Genomic DNA, 11,121 nt, shown 5'->3' on the forward strand with positions numbered 1-11,121 from the left:
CATCTAAACAGGACTGTCTCCTGTCCACATATTGTTGGATGGGAGTCTGGAAAATTTTTCCCAACCAGTCATTTATTTGTTCATCAGAAGCCAGCTTCTTTGTTGCTTTGATGCAAGAAAGACTACGCTTGGTGAGCCAGCCGGCCTCGCATGCAGCTGACAACAAGATGTATACAGATCCCAGCAGGAGATCAACTTTGGGCCCCAAGTTGAAACAACGGGAAAGTCAAATCTTCATGCATTACTCTCCTATAGTACTTAAGGTGGCTTGAGAGGCAGACAAAGTGTTCAGGTGTAGCTTGAGGGATGCTGGAGTGGGGCAAGGTAATTTTACACCTTCCTGGAGGCTGCACAGGTGTGGATTTGAAGCCAGCTTGGATTTTCTTAACTTTGCCTTTGGTCACCCAGAGGAGTCAGATCCTGAGAAAACAAGTCCTGTTAACCCATGGGAAGTCAAGTATAGACCAACTATGCTTTATTAGTTTGTTATTGGAGGTCCAGGACCAGTGATGGGGGTAGGTGTGTTCAGAAGGTAAATTACAAATCAGAAGGATGCTTAGTGAGTGCAAAGTTAGGGCAAAGAGCAAAGAGAGCAGGATCTTCTTGTGAAATTGTTTGTCCTTCCTTCTTTCATCCCTCCGTCCCTTCTTCCTTTCTTTCTTCCTTCCCTCCTCTCTCCGTTCAGAAATTAATGAGCCTTTTTATCATGTGCCTGGTCCTTGCCGGCTCTGGAAGTATGCAGATCCCTGGAAGTTTGTGTACAATCTAATGGGGAGCCAGATAAGTCAACAGAGAATACAGAGCACAGGTGTTAGCAGTTGTGCCTTCACTTGTAAAGCAGGTGGGCTGAGAGGGCTACAGTGAGGTCTCACTGAGACAACGTCCATCAGGTTAGCGACAGCACCGTGCATAGCTCATAGCACTCAATAAATGTTGGCTACTGTTATTTTTATTCCTCATCTCCTTAGTGCTGGTGAACACACAGCAGAGGAGAGGTGAATGCTCTGGGAAGTCAGTGAAGGCTTCCCATCCAGGAGCATGGGAGGATTAGTGGGCCTTCCCTGAGTGGAGAAAGGGCACGAGGGTCCCAGCCAGGAGGCCAGACGCTTGATACTGTGTTCAGTGAATGACAAGGGACGTTGAGGTAGAGGAGGGAAAGGGGTACAGGACAGGAATAAGATAATACAGGGTCAGATTGTAAAGTGATAGCCTGGATGCTGAGGGAACAACGGAGGCTTTTAAACCATGAAAGCATGACTGGATTTTTGGAAAGCTAGCAGTGATGATAGCACAGAACATGGATTAGATAAATTGTGAAAAGTCTCATTCAGGGCCCTTTTGATATGGCAATGTGTGAGAAGAGGAGGACCTACTCCAAGGTTGCATTATGAAGATGGAAAAGAGACAGTAGATTGGTGAGATAACTGAAGAAGTAGAATTGGAGGAAAGTGATTACTGATTGAATTCTGGAGGGGAAGAAAAAAGGAATGGTTGAGTATATTCTTAGGGTATTTGGATGCATGATGGTCTCACTAGGCCAAGCTAGGCAGTGAGAGAGGAGGAAGAAGCATAGGAGGAGAGGGTGGTTTCAGTTGGGACAAGGGTACAGGTGCTTGTGGGACATCCAGGTGGAGATGTGTGAGGATTGCAGACACTACCTGGGGGCTTGTCATTACGGGCTACTAGAAGTCCTGGTCACTTAAGGAAATGTACAGAGAAGGTGGACGGCAGACAAACAATTGGGTCGTTCAAGAAGAAGATAATCTTGGCTAGGAGTCTAAGGAAGGATTGATGCAGAGAGGGAGGGAAGGGGGACAAGAGGACAAGTGTGATCGCCTGTACCCAGGAGCACAAAGGGGCAAGTGGAATGAGAACTAAAAAGAGTTGACATTTGGTGTCTGGGGTGCTTTCAGACAAGCCCTCTTCCTGGATAGATATGAACAAGTACTAGTGACTCATCCAACTTTACTTTTCTAAAATTCCTTATTAGTCAACAGAAGTTTTGTTGACTACAATATAGCTCCTTTGCTTGGCCCAATAGGTATTTCAACAAAGATTGAACAGTGAGATCTTACTATTTCCAGCCTGACAGCTTATCTTCCTTCAGGCCCGTTATTAAGATTTCAGAAGCTCCTCCATCCGTCCAGGAACACACTGATATCCCTTTAGGTGGATGGTTTCCATGGAAACTAATCTCTTTGATTTCTTAATCATTTCTCTCTGTGCTAATGTCAGCAAGTGACCAGTTCTCACCCCATCTCCTCACTCTGGCTCTGATCCATATGGATTAGGATGTGGGTATTGGGGGACCTGGCCATGCCTGACTGTGAAGTTGGCCATCTCTTCTATACTACGTGTGGTTTTGCAGGGTAGAGAGAAAACAGTCTCTATCTAGACATCATCTAAGAGGGCAGTGCAGTTTGGTTTTAAATCCTTGCCATCCCACCTTTGGCCCATGGTATGTTTGGCAAGTTATGTAACTGCTCTAAACCACCATGTCTTCATGTACGAAGTGGAGATAAATCCTAAATCATAGGGCTACTGGGGGGATTAAATGAGGTGAGATATTAAAAGTAGGGCAACAATAGCTTGCAATTGCTGGTATTGTCATCATTACTGTTCTAGGAATGGTTGACTTTTGAAGGAGGCAGTTGATCTCGTTCCCAGTGTCTTCCTGAGGTGCCCTGTTCTGTGACTTATTAAGGCTTTTACTTTGCAATAGGGAGGAGGCAGGGAAATCCACATACATTTGCATGGGGCTGTGATTATAAATACTATAGGGATAATAAGCCTTGGACAGGTTTTTAAAGTGAACATGTAGCCTGGGCTCCGGTTTCCTGCTCTGGAAGAAGTGTCACAGTTTCCTGTAGGCTGCACCTTCCCCTCTGCCCCACCCAGGGACCTAGAGATTAGGCATCCTCCCTTCTCCCCACTTCTCCCTCTCCCTCCTTCCATCCCTCCTTCCTCTTTTCCCTTTCTCCTATACCCTCTCCCTTTCACGTATCTGTTATAGAGAATGTAGGCAAATCAGTGGCCCATTGTGCATGTTCAGTTGAGAAACATTGCATTTTTTTTAACTGTTTCTTTTTGAGACTGAACTGATTGACCATACTTCTTTGGTGAATTCTTTGGTCTTGTCTTTTGCCCAATTTACTTGCTATTTAGGATGTTAGTTTTTTCTTGGTAATGGTTTTGTAGCTGTTTTAGTAAGAATATTTTCTGGCATATTTTTCAAAAATTTTCCATTTGCTTTTAAATGGGCAATATAAACATGTACAAAATGCAAAACGTTCAAAAGGCTTCATAGTGAAACAAAAGGCTGTCTCCATCCCCTGGCCCCATCACCCATTGTCCCTCTCCAGAGGCTGCTACAGGCACACCTCAGAGATATTACAGATTTGCTTCCCAACACCGCAATAAAGTGAATGTCATCATAAAGCAAGTCACATGAATTTTGTAGTTTCCTAGTGCATGTAAAAGTTATGTTTACACTATACTGTAGTCTATCAAGTGTGCAATAACATTATATCTAAAAAATGTACACACATTAATTAAGAAATACTTTATTACTAAAATATGCTAATGATCATCTGAGCCTTTGGCAAGTCATAATCTCTTTTGTTGGCAGAGGGTTTTGCCTTGACATTGATGGCTACTGACCGATCAGGTTGGTGGTTGCTGAAGTTCGGGGTGTCTGTGACAATTTCTTAAAATAAGATAACACTGGCCAGGCGCGGTGGCTTATGCCGTAATCCCAGCACTTTGGGAGGCCAAGGCAGGTGGATTGCCTGAGGTTGAGAGTTCGAGACCAACTGGCCAGCATGGTGAAACCCTGTCTCTACTAAAAACACAAAAATTAGCCGGGCACGGTGGTTGGCGCCTGTAATCTGAGCTACTTGGGAAGTTTGAACCATGGAGGCAGAGGTTGCAGTGAGCCAAGATTGCACCATTTCACTCCAGCCTGGGCAACAAGAGTGAGACTCCGTCTTAAAAAAAAAAAAAAAAAAAGAGATAACATGAATGTTTGCTACATCAATTGGCTCTTCCTTTATGAAAAAGCTCTCCGTAGCACGCAATGCTGTTTGACAGCATTTTACCCAAAGTAGAACTTTCAAAATTAGACTCATTCCTCTCAACCCCTGCTGCAGCTTTATCAACTAAATCCTTTGCTGTGATTTCAGCAATGTTCACAGCATCTTCACCAAGAATAGGTTCCATCTCAACAAACCACTTTCTTTGCTCATTCATTTATTCATAAGAAGAAACTCCTCATTCATTTAAGTTGTATCATGAGATTGTAGCAAGTCAGTCACATCTTTGGGCTCCACTTTTAATTCTAGTTTTCTTGCTATTTCTACCACATGTGCAGTTATTACCACCACTGAAGTCTTGAACCCTTCAAAGTCATTCATGAGGGCTGGAATAAACTTTTTCAAAACTTCTGTTAATGTTGATATTTTGGTCTCCTCCCTTGAATTACGAATGTTCTTAATGACATTTATAGCATTCATTAATCTATCTATGGCAGCTATATAGCCTTACAAAATATGTTTCTTAAATAATAAGACTTGAAAGTAGAAATTACTCATTGACCCATGGTTTGTAGAATGGATATCATGTTAGCAGACATGAAAACAACATTGCTCTCCTTGCACATCTCCATCAGAGCTCTTGGGTGACCAGGTGCTTTGTCAATGAGCAGTAATATTTTGAAAGAAATCTTTTTTTGTAGGCAGTAGGTCTCAACAGTGGGCTAAAAATATTCAGTCAACCATGCTGTAAACAGCTGTGCTGTCAGCCAGGCTTTGTTCTTCCATTTACAGAGCACAGACAGAGCAGGTTCAGCCTGATTCTAAAGGGCCCTGGGATTTTCAGGATGGTAAATGAGCATTGGCTTCAACTTACAGTCACCAGCTGCATACTCCTAACAAGAAAGGCAGCCTGTCCTTTGAAGCTTTAAAACTAGGCATTGAGTTCTCCTTCTAGCTATGAATGTCATCCTAGATGGCATCTTCTTCCAATATAAGGCTATTTAAGCTACATTGAAAATTTGCTGTTTAGTGTAGCCACCTTCATCAATGATATTGGCTAGATTTTCTAGATAACTTTCTGTAGCTTCTACATCAGCACTTGCTGTTTCACCTTGTACTTTTATGAAGACAGCTTCTTTCCTTAAACCTCACAGGTTAACCTCTGGTAACTTCCAACTTTTCTTCTGCAGTTTCCTTACCTATCTCAGCCTCCACAGAATTGAAGAGAGTTAGTGCTTTACTCTGGATTAGGCTTTGACTTGAGGGAATATTGTGACTAGTTTTATCTAGCTAAACTATTAGAAGTTTCTCCATAGCAGCAATAAGGCTGTTTCACTTTCTTATTGTGAGTGTTCACTGGAGTAGCACTTTTAATTTCCTTTAAAACCTTTTCCTTTGCATTCACAATTTGATTAACTATTAGACACAAGAGGTGTAGTTTATGGTCTGTCTTGGCTTTTAACATGCCTTCTTCACTAAGCTTAATCATTTCTAGCTTTTGATTTAGTGTGGGAGATGTGCAACTCTTCCTTTTTACTTGAACACTTAGAGGCCACTTTAGGGCTATTAAGTGGACTAATTTCAAGTTTGTCATGTCTTAGAGAACAGTGAGGTCCCGGGAAAGGGAAAAGGACAGAGAACAAACAGGTTGTTGGTGGAGCTGTCAGAACACACACAACATTTATTGATTAAGTTCGTTTTATTACATGGGCATGGCTTGTGGTGCTCCAAAACAATTATAATAGTAACATTTAAAAGATTACAGGTCACCATAACAGATATAATAATAATAAAAAAGTTTGAAATATTATGAGAATTACCAAAATATGACACAGAGATACGAGTGAGCACATGCTGTTGGAAAAATAACGCTGACAGACTTGCTTCACACAGGGTTGACACAAACCTTCAATTTGTAAAGATGTGGTATTTGAGAAGCACAATAAAATGCAACAAAACGAGGTATGCTTGTACTTAATATCAGAATCTTGTGTATCCTACCTGAGATATTGCATGCATATACAGGTTGTAAGAATATACATGTATATGTAAGAGTCTGTATATTTATACATATGGTAATTTATATAAATTTGTTTACATCTAGCTTTTTTCACTTAATAAATATCTGGCAGATCACTTTATATAAATTTTTATAGAGCTGCTTCATTATTTATAATGACTGTATACTTTTCCATCCTATGTTTGGACTATATTTAACCATCAAATATCGAACATTTAAACTGTTTCTAATATTTTCTATCACAACACTGCTGCAATGAATCTATTTATAATACATGGGTTTATCTGTAGAATATATAATCTAGAAGTGAAATAATTAAGTTAAAGTTTGATAGATATGATCAGATTACCTTTTATAGAGGTGATATCAAGTTACACTCTCTACAGAAGTGTTTAAGAGTATCACTTCTTGGCCTTTTGGCTAAGATCAAGTGTAGTATCTGTTCTTATCAGAAGTGTTTAAGAGTATCTCTTTCTCTACAGTTTTTCCAAAGTTGAATTTCATCAAACTTTTTGATGCTTATCAACCTGATATGTAAATTTTTAAAACTCAGCATAAGTTCTAATTACACTGTTCTTGTTATAAAAAAGGTTGACTTTTTTTTCGTATGAAGAAAATCCATTTCTTTTTCTGTTTTGGGGAAATACGTCTTCATATACTTTGTCCATTTTCCTATTAAAGCATTCCACTTCTTACTGATTTGTATAGTTCTTTACCTATATTGGTGAATTTACCCAGTTGTGATATAAATTTAAAATATTTCTTCATAGTTTATTGCTTGTCTTTTTTAATGTTCTTGTCATGCAGAAAACTTTTTATATCTAAGTTATTACATTGATCCCATATTTTCCTTTGATAAGTTTTAGGTTTTGTGTTACAGTTAGAAAGATATCTGCTTTGTGAAATTATTTTTAAACTCTCATTTTTGTGGTGTTTAATAATTATACATATATATATTTATATTTGATCTGCTTGGCAAATAATCTCTTTTCTCCACTTCTTCTAAACACTGCTTTTATTATATGCTAAATTTTTGAATAAATTTGTGTCAATTTATGTACTCTACATTCATTTCCTTTGACCTGTCTGTGGATTCATGCCTCAGTACCATACATTTTTATTTACTATAGCATGATAATATCTTTTAATATCTGGCAGAGCTTATCTCTTCTCCTGCAGTAGCAGGAGTTGGGTGTCCATGGCATATACAATCTTAAAGGATTTTTAATACAGATTTTCAAATCTATTAGGATAGAGTTTAAAGTGTTATTCTTTATTTTCTTCCTCATCTATAGCTAGAGATCTATTCTTACTCCTAAGTTTGAATAGTCATTTGCTTTTCCTGAAGTTTTGCATAGTTTATGGGTTTAATGAAAAAAGCAGCCTCTGGATGAACTTATCAGTTTTACATTTTTTTTTACTAATCATTAATTTTTGTTTATATCATTATTTTTCCTCCTCTTTTCCTTCATTTTTTGTCTGTAATATATGTCATTTACTTAATTTATATTTATTTTTTAATTTGGTAATAAATACACAATGCAATAAATCAGTTTTTGATTACTGCAGAGGTATTGATATGTAGCCTCCTCATTTTCATTTTTGTAACCATTTAATAATTACTCTTTCAATTTTTCTTTTACCCTAGAATTATTTAGGATACTGTTTGTTTTTCATATTTTCAAGTGATTGGATTTTTAAAATACAAATTCATTTGACTTAGAAAATGAGTCCATGTAGTTTCTATTTTGGAGAGATTTTTTAACTAAAATTTTCTTTGTCATCCAATATAGGTCATAAATTGGCACTAGAACAAAGTGTAAGGTTTATAGGGCCCAGATTGTAATGTCAATGTGTTAAGTCTGTCTTACTAACTTTATTATTTAAGGCTTTTATATTATTATTGTATACCTTCCTCATTTTTGAAGCTTTAAAGAAGTGTATTGACCTCTCTCATTGCTATGCCTTTCATTTCTTTCTATTTAAAAACATATTTTGATGCAATCTTATTTGTTAACAATGCAATTTATTAAATATTCATGCCTTTATAAATTAGACTTCACAACAAAAAATGACAATTTCCTCTTTGTTTTACCCATGAAGTCTACTTTTGCTGATATTGATATTGCAACGCCTGTTTTTCTTCATGTTTTTCAGATATATCTTTGTACAACCTTAACTTTAGCATCTCAGCATCTCTTTTAAAAATTTTCATGATTCCCTAGCTCTTGGAAGTTTATGTTGTTGTTGTTGCTAGTGTAACAAACCCTCAGTCTTCTTATTTCTTAATGGAGATGATAATAGTAGTACCTGTCTCAAAGGGTTGCTGGAAGGACTAAATAAGATCATGTACAGCAAGTGCTGAGCACAGTCTTATTATTATTATTAATCCCAAAGTGATAAAAATCATGCATTTCCTCTCTCTCTCTCTCACGTTTTGCCCTTGTCACCCAGGCTAGAGTGCAATAATGCCATCTCAGCTCACTGCAACTTCCACCTCCTGGGTTCAAGCGATTCTCCTGCCTCAGCCTCCTGAGTAGCTGGGATTACAGGTGGCCACCACCATGCCCAGCTAATTTTTGTATTTTTAGTAGAGACGGGGGTTTCATCATGTTGGCCAGGCTGGTCTCGAACTCCTGACCTCAGGTGACCCACCCGCCTTGGCCTCTCAAAGTGCTGGGATTACAGGTATGAGCCACTGCTCCCAGCCCATTGTTTTGTTTGTTTGTTTTTGTAAACTAAGTTTTCTTCTGTTATACTTTAAACCATAGGTTGCCTTGTTAACTAATAAACCTTGAATTTAAACAAACAGAAAATATACAGCCATTTGTTAAATTTAGTTATGGCCATTCTTATACTGAACAGGGAATAGGGCAAGATTTCCCTCTCAGACTTTAGGATTCTAAGCCCACGTGACCTGTAGTGACAAGGGGCAGCAAGGCATCAGGTATCATGGTTAAAGCGAGCTCCTCCGCAGCCAACCCACTGCCTCCAGGGCCCAGCTCCACCCCCGCCTGCTCCCTAGCTGGCTAAGAGAGCTCAGATGAGTTCCTTTACCTCCCCACCTACACACTCTCATCTGTGAAATGGGGATATTAACAGCACCTTTCTCATAGCTGTGTTGTGAAGATGAAATTAATGAATACATGCAAAGTGCTTAAATACCTGGCCAGTCGTGAATGCTACATACACAGGTGAGCTGTTAGCTGCTATTACTCATGCTCTGCTCTCCTCCCCTTCTCCGTCAGCACTGTCCAAGTTCCTCTTCACTTGTATACCAATTAGTTTTCATTAATTTGATTAAGTACAAGAAATATTTTCAGAGTACCTACTGTGTTTCAGACACTGTGCTGCTACTTGTAGGAAGCGCAATATCTATCACAGGAGACAGACATATAAATATAATAATGATAAGGCAGTGTAAATAGTAATTTAATAAAAACTCCAAACAATGAAATAATAGTAATAAGTCAATGTAGAGTGTAATAGTGGGAACATAAGTCGGGGGCAGAAGAGGCATAGAGAAGGGGCAGTTGCTTCTCTCTGGGGCAGGGGGAGGGAAGGCTCTGAAGAAGAAGGGAGCCCAGGAATGGATCTTGAGCTGGATCTGAGCTAGAGTCTTAGGTGAGGAACCAGCAGGCAGGAAGGCATGGTGACCTGAAATAACATGCCATTCCCACACCCATCTCTGCATGCCACCTCTCGTCCTCCAGTTGGGAACATCTCCCCATGTTGTTCACCTCCCTGAAGAAATGTCCCTTCTTCTGAAGTCCTGCTCAAGTCCTACTTTCTCCGAGAGTCCTGTCCCCAGCATCTGACTCGCTCTGACTCACCTGGCTTCCCTTGTGCTGTGACCATGCCTGTGTCTCGCTTCTCCCTGCTCCCAGGTGGCTGTACAGTGCTGGGTGCACGGTAAGTGCATGTTGATGGATAAAGTGATTACCAACACCATTAAATGACTAATGCTTTATCCCAACACCATGGCTGTGAGAGCCCATTTCCCACTGAAATTCCCACTGGTCTTTGAAGAGAGGAGATCAGGGTGATTTGTCTTTTCCTAGCTCATGCTACATGTCCCTTTTACATGATTCTCTCAGGAGCCCCAGGGAACATAAGGGACCTGGCTTGAGATTACAAAATGGCTGAGAAACAAAGAGGAGAGAGGTGCAGAAACCTGGCGAATACAGCCCTTATCGCTGAAATGTCAGACCCACTGAAGTCAAGCCCATTAATCTTGTTTTATTGCAAGATTCAAAATCGCCATGCTATGGCAGCCACAAAATTGATAGATGGGTTTCTCTGTGTTCACCCAGTACCTTGGCTGCCTGGGAAACCAGACCCCAGATGAACAAGGAGAGGAAATTAAAACCGTCCTTGGAGGTTTTTCAGTAACTGCTGCTAGAGAAAGACCGGGCATTCACGGTCTCTGGCCGCCAAGCTGCTTACACTTGGGTTTTACTGCGTTTTTTATAAGCAAATCAAAGAAATAGAAATGCTGAAACCATCGCGGTAAATCTTAAGCAGCTTCCCACTCCAGTGAGGGGCAGGAGCGGCCACAACCTGGCTGTCCTGTTGCTTAAGGCCATGGGGCTGTGATCTTGTTTGGCTTTTTGTTAATGACATAGGTGAAAAATAGAAATGCCTGGTTGTTTTAATTTGGGGTTCTTTGATCACTGGGGAGCTGAAACCTTTTTCCATATGTCAGTTTTCTAGTTGGATTCCATCTTTTGTAAATAGCCATTTTCCTTCTGCCACTAATGTAATTAATGATTCAGTTCAGCAGTTCCACATGTACTGTGGGTCTAGCACATTCAGAGGTGAGGAAGGCATGGAGGTGAGTTATGTATGTCCCACTTCCTAACACAGTACAGGGGGAAAGAGAGAGAGTAGGAGGGAGAAAGGGAAACAGAATGTCACTTTGCTGCAATGTGGCTGATAAGGATACTTCCAGAATGTTTTCCCTGTTTTTTTTTTGTTTTTTTTTTTTTTTTTGCTTTTTAAACAAAAATTTTGGAGAACATAGAGATGTTTCTGTTCTTTTAATATTATCAATTACCTATCTTTTGTGAT

This window comes from Mandrillus leucophaeus, unplaced genomic scaffold (genome assembly GCF_000951045.1).
Source record: "Mandrillus leucophaeus isolate KB7577 unplaced genomic scaffold, Mleu.le_1.0 Scaffold254, whole genome shotgun sequence".
Lineage (NCBI taxonomy): Eukaryota > Metazoa > Chordata > Mammalia > Primates > Cercopithecidae > Mandrillus > Mandrillus leucophaeus.